Genomic DNA, 12309 nt, shown 5'->3' on the forward strand with positions numbered 1-12309 from the left:
TCACACCAGCCTTGTGGGAAACCGTAGTCAGTGACCCAGTTCACTGCATAGTGGAGCTATTTTATGGTGTCCTTCATATCTAGAATACATTTCCCACTAATCATCCTAGTTAACAGAAAAGCTGCACAAGCCACTTAGCGCCTCTGGCCTAATATCTATCATTCCGCACAAAGCACAAAGAGTGAGGAGATCCTGCTCCCCTCTCCCTTTCCCACACTGTGACATCACCGCAGGAGGCAGCTCAGGTCTTCTCCACACAGTCACTTTCTACTGTGAAGTGTTCAGAAAGGAAAACTTTTTCTCATTCCTTTCTTTTGCCAATCTGCAGCCTCTCCCCTCAGTCCTCTTCTCTTCCCTGGCATGTTCTCGGGTTAATTTCCTAGACTGTCTTTAGGCTATTAGAACATCTGCACAAACTAATGAAACAGGCTGTCTCTAGAAGGCACTATACAAGTGCAGAGTGTGTCATTACACACCCAGTTCCGAGATCAGCAGGTCTCCTCTCAGAGGGAAAAGAGCAGTGATTTAAACATTTAAAATAAGGGGGAAGTTGCTGGCCTTTATTTAAAAAAATGAAGAGAAAATAAAAAAGACTTACCATAGTTTTCAAACTCCTCGCTGAATGCTGATGTGTTTCAGGTTAATTTACACTGCTGCACTCTTTGTAGGAGATTATTCCACTCTCCTATGCTTCCTCAGCGACAGAAGGCTAGTTAAGACTAGAAATTCTCTTTTTCCTGTTACAGTTTCCCCCTCATACTTGCCTGATCTCAAGAGCACCTCTTTAGTGAGCCTCTATGGGCACCAACATAGCAAGAATTGCATCATTGTCCTTGTCCAATGAACTCTGTCATACAATCTGTGTTTGGCAAAAACACTGCAAAACTGGATCCTGGCAAATATTCAAGCACCCAAAGAGCCACAGTGTCACTTCACAAACCTCTTTCTCTCTCTCTATAGTCACAGACACTGCAGTATTTCTAGCTGAGATTTTGGACAGCACAGGATACTTGACTTAAACTGGCCGTACACCAATAAAATAGCAAAGCAATTCTGAGGCGGAGATTGTGTAGTTGTCTTTGACTCCTCACAATGGGCCTATGTATTGTTGTGGGTGATATTTTTATGGGGTACCCACCCATGTAGCATCACCTGTGCTGCAAATCTCGGGCACAATGGAGTGAATTCCCTTGCTTTTAGACTGACCCATTTGCACTCTTATTGTACTGCTGCTCCAGAAGACACTGGCCTGGCCCCGTGAAAGCCGAGAGCAATGAAAATGATTAGTGGGCTGGGGCACATGACTTATGAGGAAAGGCTGAAGGAACTGGGCTTACTTAGTCTGCAGATGAGAAGAGTGAAGGGGGATTTGATAGCAACCTTTGATAGCAGCCTTCAAGGGGGGGTTCCAAAGAGGATGGAGTGAGTCTATTCTTAGTGGTGGCAGATGACAGAACAAGGAACAGTGGTCTTAAGTTGCAGTGGGGGAGGTCTAGTTTGTATATTAGGAAACACTATTTCACTAGCAGGGTGGTGAAGCACTGGAACGGGTTACCTAGGGAGGTGGTGGAATCTCGTTCCTTGGAGGTTTTTAAGGCCCGGCTTGACAAAGCTGGGATGATTTAGTTGGGGTTGGTCCTACTTTGAGTAGGGGATTGGACTAGATAACTTCCTGAGGTCTCTTCCAACCCTAATCTTCTATGATTCTATGTCATTCCACAGTGGTCTTTCTTCCTCAGGAGCATCCCTGAATTCCCATAGTGCTGAGGAGACAACACAACTGGGAAGACAACACAGGACATTCTACAAGTCTCAGGAATAATGGAAGTTAGAGCTACTTCTCCTTTTCACTAGACTCATTGTTCTCAAGGCTACTTTGCCTCTGCAGGCAAGTGTCTGTACTCCACAAAAGGCCGCTTCAGTACTACCCACTGCCTTTCCCATGGATCACTTTGGTGAATGGTCATCATGGGAGTACTCCCACAGATCTCTATATGCACTCTCACCTCTGGGCTATATCCAACATCTACTAGAACCAGCCCTTTTCCTGGGTTCATGGTGCCCAGCTTCTTGTCCAAGTCCTTATCTTGCATCTTCGTTATTGTAATCTCCTCCTTTCTGGGCTTGCCCCCCTGAGCTGCATTCAAAATGCGCCTGCCAGAATCCTCACTTGTTTTGTTACTTTGATCCTCCAGCCCTCATTCTGAGTCCCTTTTACTGGCTCTGCTTCCTCAAGTTCATCAGAAATAAGCTTCTTGCCTTCAGCTGTAAGGGATGCCTTAGCCTTGCCCTTCCTTTCATTACTGTGATCCATTGCCACTGTGGAATTGTAGTGGCAAGGACATTCCAGAAAACTGATGACCTTTCCCTGGGGCTGTACAGGGACTGGCACTGGACATGCGTGGTTGCTCCTGGAGGGGTTAAGACTCCAAAGTAAACTAATTCACTCTGCAAAACTCCAAAACTTTTTAAAATCCAGGGGGAAAGATTAGTATACTGCAAGCACTGCAAATTAGGGTACAACAATTTCACTACTGTTCTTCCTGATAGGTGTTTATACATAACCTTACATCTGAGAGGTTCCATTCAGGTCAATAGGATTATTGTTAGTATTTGTATTGCAATAGATCGGAACACTCTGCAAACACATAACCAAATGGCAGTCCCTTTTCTAAATAGTTATAATCTAAATATACAACAAAAGACAACAAGGACTCAGAGTACAACATAGTTTTTAAAGTCAGTTATTACAATTACAGTATTTAGACTCTGAATTGTGGTTTGCTATTTTCTACAGAAAGCAATTCATGATAGAGCAGTACGCACCATAGCTCACATTTATTTCTGTATTATTCAATAGCGCACACACACACACAGAGCAAGCACAACTGTCATTTTGAATTTTAGTGTAATCTGCTACAGTGGAAAGATGCAGCTGTATGGTGTGGTCTCTTGTGGAAACCTTATTTTCGTTCCCTCTTGTTTTGTTGTGTTAATGTAAAAGTCACTGCCTGGAAGCAGATGTTTGCTGTGCAGGGGAAAAGAGAACAGGTACCCACACACATCGTACCATTGGGACATAGACTTCACACTATCGTTTACCAAACACGGTAATTAGGTCTCAAGCCAATGAAGTCAACAAGACTGATTCTTGAGGAAGAGTTTGAAGAATTGTACTCTAATTTTTTTAAATATTTGTAAATGTTTCAAAATGCAGTTTGATTAACAGCACAGAGTGACTCTGCTGAGAGGCAGTCTAGAGTCACAAACCATCCTGGGCTAAAGCCCAGTCCATTCAGTGCAAGGATATATTCTGCTTTGCCTCTTATATGAAAAGTAGGGGCCAGACTCTGTCACCCATGTGAAAGCCAGATCCAAAGCTTTCTAACTGTATTCCCCTCAAGACTATTGATTTAAATACTCTTTTAAAGTTTAGTTGAAATGCTTATGTAGCCTTGGGCTTTATTTTTCTAAGCAAATCTTTAACTTATTTAAAGTAATTGCTTTTCATTGCAAAATACAGCACAATGTCCTATAGTAAATATCGTGCATTTCTTAGATAAAGGACCATTAAACACACCCTCTAAGTAATATTTAGTGAGTTTTAAAGAAATGGCTACTTCAAGAAATAAAATTAATGAATACAAACACATAATTAGTTAAACTGCATTCACTTGATGGGTATGAAATGTTTTAGTTATTTGCATATATCCAAAGTAATCAGTTTAGATTTCATCTCATATAGACTTTGAAAATCTTCCTTTTAAAGGAAACAATACTGTAAAACTTCTCTCTTCCACACCTTTGTGGATTTTGTTTTTTTAAATACAGTTACCCTTGTTGACCCAAGCAGTTAGGGGGACAAATTGCTGATGGAGTCAGGCATGGCAATCCTGTTTATTTACAAAAAGTGTATACAAAGTGTTGTTCCTTAACACAATAGGAATCAAGCAACAGGAGAAAGTTTCCTTGCTCCATGTTCCAAGCCTAAAGCTGCCCAAAAAGCTCTCTCTCTCTCAGGGTCACATTACAAGAGCCTCACTAATCTACTAGAATTCTTTGAGGGAGTCAACAAGAATGTGGACCAAAGGGATTCAGTGGACATAGTGTGCTTAGATTTTCAGAAAGCCTTTGACAAGGTTCCTCACCAAAGGCTCTTAAGCAAAGTAAACTGTCATGGGATAAGAGGGAAGATCCTCTGATGGATTGATAATTGGTTAAAAGATAGGAAACAAAGGATGGGAATAAACTGTCAGCTTTCAGAAGGGAGAGAGGTAAATAGTGGTGTCCCCCAGGGGTCTGTACTGGGATCAGTCCTATTCAACATTCCTAATAAAAAATGATCTGGAAAAAGGGGTAAACAGTGAGATGGCAAAATTTGCAGATGATGCAAAACTACAGGATAGTTAAGTCCAAAGCAGACTGTGAAGAGCTACAAAGGGATCTCATAAAACTGGGTGACTGGGCAACAAAATTGCAGATGAAATTCAATGTTGGTAAATGCAAAGTAATGCACATTAGAAAACAGAATCCCAATTATACATATGAAATGACGGAGTCTTAATTAGCTGTTACCAATCAAGAAAGAGATCTTGGAATCATTGTAGATAGTTCTCTGAAAATACCCACTCAATGTGCAGCGGCAGTCAAAAAAAGCAAAGAGAATGTTGGGAATCATAAAGAAAGGGATAGATAATAAGAAAGAAAATATAATTTTGCCTCTCTATAAATCCATGGTACGCCCACATCTTGAATACTGCACAGACATGTGGTTGCCTCATCTCAAATAAGATATATTGGAATGGAAAAAGTTCAGAGAAGGGCAACAAAAATGATTATGGATATGGAACGGCTTCTGTATGAGGAGAGATTAATAAGATTGGTCTTTTCAACTTGGAAAGGAGACGACTAAGGGGGGGATATGATAGAGGTCTATAAAATCATAATTGGTGTGGAGAAAGTAAATAAGGAAGTGTTATTTACTCCTTCTCATAACACAAGAACTAATGGTCACCAAATGAAATTAATAGGCACCAGGTTTAAAACAAAGCATTGCTTCACACAACATACAGTCAACCTGTGGAACTTCTTGCCAGAAGATGTTGTGAAGGCCAAGACTATACCAGGGTTCAACAAAGAGCTAGATAAATTCATGGAGGATAGATCCATCAATGACTATTAGCCAACATGGGCAGGGATGGTGTCCCTAGCCTCTGTTTGCCAGAAGCTGGGAATGGGCAACAGGGGATGGATCACTTGATAATTACCTGTTCTGTTGTTCCCTCTGAGGCATCTGGCGTTGGCCACTGTCAGAAGACAGGCTACATTGACCTTTAGTCTGAACCAGTATGACCATTCTTATGTTCTTATTGATATATTACTATTACTAGATTTCTCAGAAACATTTCAATCACAAAGTGTGTGGAAAGTAAACACCCATTCTCTCTGCAATTAAAGAGACATGAGATGTGTGTCCCTATCTTGGATAAAATAACGCTTTGCATTAACAAAGCCTACATGCAGAGCTTTATGAACTGTGTGCAGTCCCGCTGAAGTCAATGGGATTGCTCCCTGCATATAAAGATAAGCATGTCCTTCAGTCTTAATTTGTCCAAAGTGGGTGACTGATGGGCAGGTCATCGTTCAACATTGTTGAATGAAAATCAAAAAAATAATGGAAAATGAAATTGTCTGAACTAAAAATTGTTGCCAAGTGACAGGAGTGATATTTGGTGGAGGTGTATGACAGCTGTAAACACCATCGGCAGTTTGGATTTCTGGCTGACTGGCATGAGGAATAAAAGTGTCTGATCTCATCATACATATTGTGCTAAAGTCATCTTACCTCACTGGGTTGTATGTCTGCTGTCTGAGTTTCCTCTTCTTAGCTCCCCATGAATGTGCACACGCAGGTCAGGAACAACCCCTTCTTGGGATCTGATTTGTTAAACCACAAAATAAAGAAATGGCTCCCCCCTTTGGCCTTTCAAGGTACAAATAGTTCTTCATAAGCCCCTTTCTGGGATCAGTAGTTCGTCAGCTCTCTGCCTAGTTACTATGGGGATACCCCCACTAGGACTTCTCACTCCCTGATCTCTCTCTCAGGCCACGTCTCACTTGGCCCACGTGGAGATCTCATCTCACCCTGGTGCTTCTCTGACCCCAGGTCTCTGCTGTTAGCTCCTCTTTGCCCAAGGGGCTTTACATGCGGTTTTCCTGTAGTTTACATGCTTGCACCTAGCTATGTGCCCTGCATTTCCCAGCTTTAAAGTACTGGGGTCCATAACAGACACCCCAGGGTGCACATATGTGTTCAATATGGAGGGCTCTGTAGCACACACACTATAGCTAGCTTTTTTAAGGATGCTAGGGAGCAGCCTCTATTTTTAAAACATACCCACAATACAGGAAAATGTAGAAGAAAGGACTTGGATATTAAATTTAGATCAGATTATTAAGAAAGTTTGAGGGCGGATTTTGTCTGAGATGCACACAGTTAGTAGTCAGAAGGTCAGCAACAGCAGGAGAATTAAGGTGTTTCACTGCATGGAGGGGAAGTTATGGAAGAGTGGAGGGATATCAGTTAAGCACTGGGAACTCTTGAGAAAGGAAGAACCTTTATAAAAAGGAGAGTTTCTGCCTTAAACAAAAAGGGGAATGAACTGCTAGCAACATTTAGTTAAGATGTGATCCTACTCCCATTGAAATCAGTCGCAGTTTTGCCGTCAATTCCAATAGGAGCAGGGTTGGAGCTTTAAATAGGTTTTGGAAGATTGTTGAAACTGGGAACTTGGGAGAAGCCATCAGCTGCAGGGCTACAGAAGTACAAATGGAACTATGGAGCAGCATGAAGTAAGATAGTAATTACAGTTGTGGTGGAAAACAGCCAGAGAACTAATTAAAGTTAAGTTTCTCATCAACCAAATTCTGACCAAAACAAGATATACAAAATAGTAACAAACAATAACTGCAGATAGCATAATTAAGTAAAAAGAACAGGAGTACTTGTGGCACCTTAGAGACTAACTTTGTCTCTCTAAGGTGCCGCAAGTACTCCTGTTCTTTTTGCACATACAGACTAACACGGCTGCTACTCTGAAACCTATAATTAAGTACCAACATAAGGTATAGACAAGCAAAAAATGGTGAGCTGGAATACCTGATATTAAGACAAGTCCTAGATATAAAGTGGCAGTGCTAACTTACAGTGGGTTGAGAATAAGCCAATGAAAGAGATTCATTGGTGGTTATAAACTACATAGTTAGGCCAGTTGTCCCCTGATGTTCGGCGGCATTTCGGTGGTGACATGTCTTGATGTTGCTGCTTCTTGGCAGCATTTCACTGGATGTTTGTCCACTGGCCATGGTCCTCAGTGGCTCGTCGTCCAGCACCCGCCACTCAGAAAAGGTTGGGGACCACTGAGTTAGGTCATAGTGCTGCTTCACCACCTCCTATAGGTAAAAGATTCCATATGATATAAAACAATTCTAGGTGGAGAGCACTGTGAGGTAGAATCTATATGGCTCTGTGATGGCATGGACTAGGCCCTGCTGGAGGCCTTCTGGCCCTGCCACACCCCACCCCAGAAAAGGGTAGTAGAGAGGTCCTCCAAGCAACCTAGAGTGGCTGTGTGGGTAGCAGCCAATCAGGCGCCGGCAGGTCAGTATAAGAAGAGCGGGAGGGCAAGAGTGAGTTTGGTTCCTTGCTAGAGCTGGAGGAGAGTGGATGGTGCTCCAGACTGGCTGCTGGGTCTCCACAAGAACAAGGCCTGAGGTAAGGGTGAAGAATGTGCAGGAGCCATGGGGAAGTGGCCCAGGGGATTATAGTAGCAACACAGTTTATTTAAAGGGACATTGTGGATGGCTGCTATCTATAGGGTCTGTGGGCTGAGACCCAGAGAAGAGGGTGGCCCATGGTCCTGCCCATCCTCCAGAGGGAAGGTGGCCTGGACTTTGAGGCACCCCAGAAGAGGAACTGAACTAAGAGCTGTAGCCAGAAAGGCCCTGAGGGGGCAAAGACATAGCCTCCAGGGAAGGAGGTGTGGGGCACCACTCTATTCCAGAGCAGGGACATACAGACATTACAGAGGGCACTAAGGGAGGCCCCTATTGGACTTGTACTCCGAAAGGGGTTTGTGTTGCTTTCAGCTCACAGACTGTGTATGACTTGACCAAAGGGCTGAGTAAGTGAAGACCTACCACAAACAGGTAGAGAGAGTGCAGGCACGCACTTGGCCAGGGGGCACTCGTGGGAGGAGCTATGGACATGGCAACCAGTGGCAGCATGACATCTCAGGGCCAGGACCTAGAATGACCCAGAGTCCATAAATTTATGCTCTGTTTTTTCTGCAGATCTTTAGGGTGTATGCTGGCTGTGTAAGGCTGAAGAACTCTTCTCTTTTGAGGGCAGATATTTTACATAAATTTCATCGTAGATAGGATGATTGAACAGGGTTTCAGCCTGGTCTCATTGTTGCTCCCAGAATTATTTGTTGGAAGAATGGATGTAGCTGGAATGTCTAAATGTCTAAAAATAAACCTGATTTAGATTGTCCAAAGCTCAGCAACTGCCCCAGGTTTTTTGAATCCTGGCCCTTAGTCTCTGCACAGAATATGTTAATACAATTTTGAAGTGGATTATCAAACATTTCAAAGTCAGTTTTTCTTTTCAGATTAATTAGACAAGTGTTTTCTACTCTTCACTAATCCCCACAAGCAGGACACACACTTTTAGCCACCAATACAGAAAAATTGGAAACCGGAGACACAGTAATAAACTGAGATACTGAATTCTGTATCTAACATGTCAATTAGGAAATAGTCTGTACACAGACACTACTTGACACTTTTTGTGTTAGAAAATGCCCCATAAAAGTGAGCTGAATTATATCTACATGATTCAAATAGCGAAGAATGTTGATTATTTTTAAAAAATCCACAAACCTGTATTTGCTTCATTTTTGCTCACAGTACAATACCTTCTGATGGGTTATTTAGTGTTCAAATCCATCTGTGCAGCCCTGCTGCTTAAAACGGTAAATTACTTAAATGGTTTGAGCTTTCTCCTGTTTATTGTTGCCAGGGGAACCACTTCTTTGATATTCACCAGCATAACATTGTTTGACTTGTATTTCTGAGAGCCAGATGCAACAGTGAAGTGCAGCATTCGGGGAAAAATGCACAGCAGCATACCTGAAAACAACCTTATGTACTGAAAAAAGGTCACAAAAGCATTGTGGCTTAGGCTGTTTGTTTTGAATTTCTTTATGGTATTCCAGTTAAATAGACTAACAAAACTTCACAATTTGAAATTTTAACTGTCATCCGATGTATAAAATTTACAACTTTTGACCACAATTTACATGAAACACTAAATAGTGCTTAGCCAGAAGTCCTGATCAATAAATTTTTTCTAAAATAATGTCAATTTAATTTTTCCCTGATCATCTGTTTTTTTGGCCCTTTTAATGCTCTTTCCCCTGTTCAAATTAAAGGTATCATCTTCATTATGTTTAGGAATGAAGTCTTGATGGCATCAGTGTATTTTTTCAGTTAGTTTCCGTATTCTATTTATTTGAAGGCATTTGTTAAATGGCAATGTGAGTTACTGTAGAATGGCTGTGTTTTACAGGTGGACAGAAGGTTATTTGAATGATATGAATGATCTTTTAAAATATATACCGTGTTAATACAGTATCTGATGCATGTAAGGTGCTAAACACCCTTGACTCAGTGTTTTTAAATGATGGCAGGAGAAATGGCTCTGGAAGGTGTAGATACTCAAGGTCATAGCAGATAAAATTTAAGCCACAGTTGGTTTTGGGAAGCAAGCATATGCTCACTGTCTAACGACTCAGATCATGGAGAAATCTTTGTGGGTGAGGGAGTGAAGTTTTAAAATGTGATGAAAGTGCAGAACCTTGCTGTGCTCAAAGTCCTACACATGCTCTGTTTTATATTTGCTTCATGATAGCAGCTATTATCTGCATGACCATAACAGCGAAGAGTCTTCATCATGGACCAGCACCCCATTGTTCTAAACGCTGTACAGACAGAACAAAAAGATTGTCTCTGTTCCAAAGAGTTTACAATCTAAATACACTTCTACCCCTATATAACGCTGTCCTCGGGAGCCAAAAAATCTTACTGTTATAGGTGAAACTGTGTTATATTGAACTTCCTTTCATCTGCCAGAGTGCGCAGCAGCCCCCCGCCCCCCAGCACTGCTTTACTGCATTATATCCGAATTTGTGTTTTATCAGGTCGCATTATATCGGGGTAGAGGTGCATAAGACAAGAGACAACACGAGACAGAGAGATAGGGAAAGATAAGGAAACAAACAAAAAAAATTAAGCAGTGAATCCCTGCAACTGCTTTGTTTTAGTTTCATAAAACCAAGTTGACTATTGTTTATAGTCTACACATTGTTATGCCTCAGTAATGGTAAGTACTTGATCCAGAATTCTCCTTATAGCCTTGATCAAAGGAAAGAAATTCATGTATTGACTTAACTCCCCTCAAGAGTTGCAGGGAACTTTCCCTATTCAAGTAGAATGTGGGCCATATTTTGGTCTGGAGGTGGGTGGGAAGGGACGGGCTCAATCCAGAAAAGTGATCAGAATCCTCAAGTTAAGCCTCACACACACTCCAAGCCACGCATCACATACGTTCATTGTAGGGGCATGGTTTTCTACCTTGAAACCCAGAAATAACTGACTTTCAATTTGTTTCTGGGTAAGTCTTCAAAGTAGAGGAGTAACATACTCTGTGGCATATTAAGCAGGCAGCCAGCCACATTCTGAACTAGCTATAGATTTTAAGTTGACTTCATTGGTAGTCGTCTGTAAAAGCACATTCAGTAATCTAAACTATTTACTGGTGTATTTTTATAAGATTGCCATGGGCTCCCAGAGCTTTGGAATGGGTACTCTTTTATTGTGTGGGGAGTGAACATATACGAGTAAACAACATAGAGGTAACAAAGGCATGGATAAATTGTGGTGAGGAGTGCATCACAGGAATGAAAAGGAGCTATTCCACTCCATGGCTACATGTCCCCCAGCAATCCCACACACATGGTGAACAGAACCGACTGGAACCACTTGCGAGAGGGAACAATGGAATTGCTTAAGGATGATGACTATAATCAGAATCTTCAAGTGCATCAGCAAAACCTCCTGATCACATGCTAAAAGTTGTTGACAGACCTTAAAGAACAAGTGTTATGTGTTCAACACCAAAGCTTTCCGCTTTTCAGTAGTTCAAATGAAATCAGTCTTGTACATGAAGCACATAACATTCAGAATCGAAACAGAATGACTGGAACATCCAGTTGAGATGAGAGACCTGATTACCAGATTTCAAAAGATACAGTACTCTAGGGCATCAGAAATTAGACTGGTACTGGCATGGATCTCCAATAGAGAGGCTAAATCATGTATAAAAATGGAACTGAAACTGGCAAACCCAATCTCATTATGCAACTGTGCTGGACATGTATCCCAAAATGCTTGCACCCATGAAGTATTACTGACTAATAAAAAGTGCGCTTTCTAATTGGGTATATATGAAGCACTTGATCAAACAAAAAGAACTCATCTCAGGAATACCAAAAATAAAAAATACCGGTGCTTTCAACCCTGGGCTGAATGAGAAAGTTTTAGAATTCGGGGCAAATATCACTATGATGAGTGCAAGTATTTCTTTAGGATTGAACCACCATGAAAACAAACTGATCTAGCTGATATATTAAAATAAGAAAAGAATGTGGAACATGAGTTTACAGAGAAAAGGTGGGTGACATCAGCGCTCTGTGTCACTTGAAAGCTTGCCTCTCTCACCAACAGAAGTTGGTCCAATAAAGATATTACCTCACTCACTTTGTTTCACTTATATCCTTGGACTGACACTACATACATGGAGTTTATGCATATTGCTTACTTCATTAAAAACATTTTCCCCCATTCTTGTTCTTAGAAACTACTTTGCTACTTTTGCTGAAACTTTCTAAAAAATTTCAGCCTGAGTCAGACACCCAGCATGGAAAATTTTGCCAGAATGGTTAACATTTGGCAAAGCTACAAGCAACTGATAATGGGAAGTGTCAGACATCTTTAACTATAAACAGCACTACCAGCTCTTCCTATAATTTGTATTATACACACACACACACACACACGTGTCATCCTGCACACACAGTGTATGAAGCTGAATCCAGGAAATGGTAAATCCATTGCTTCAGACTAGGCTTTACAGAGAAATACATTTCTCAGAGAAAATTCATGCTTCGTGAGGGTGGGGTGATGGAG

The sequence above is a fragment of the Chelonoidis abingdonii genome, chromosome 10, assembly GCF_003597395.2.
Source record: "Chelonoidis abingdonii isolate Lonesome George chromosome 10, CheloAbing_2.0, whole genome shotgun sequence".
In the NCBI taxonomy this organism is placed as follows: domain Eukaryota; kingdom Metazoa; phylum Chordata; order Testudines; family Testudinidae; genus Chelonoidis; species Chelonoidis abingdonii.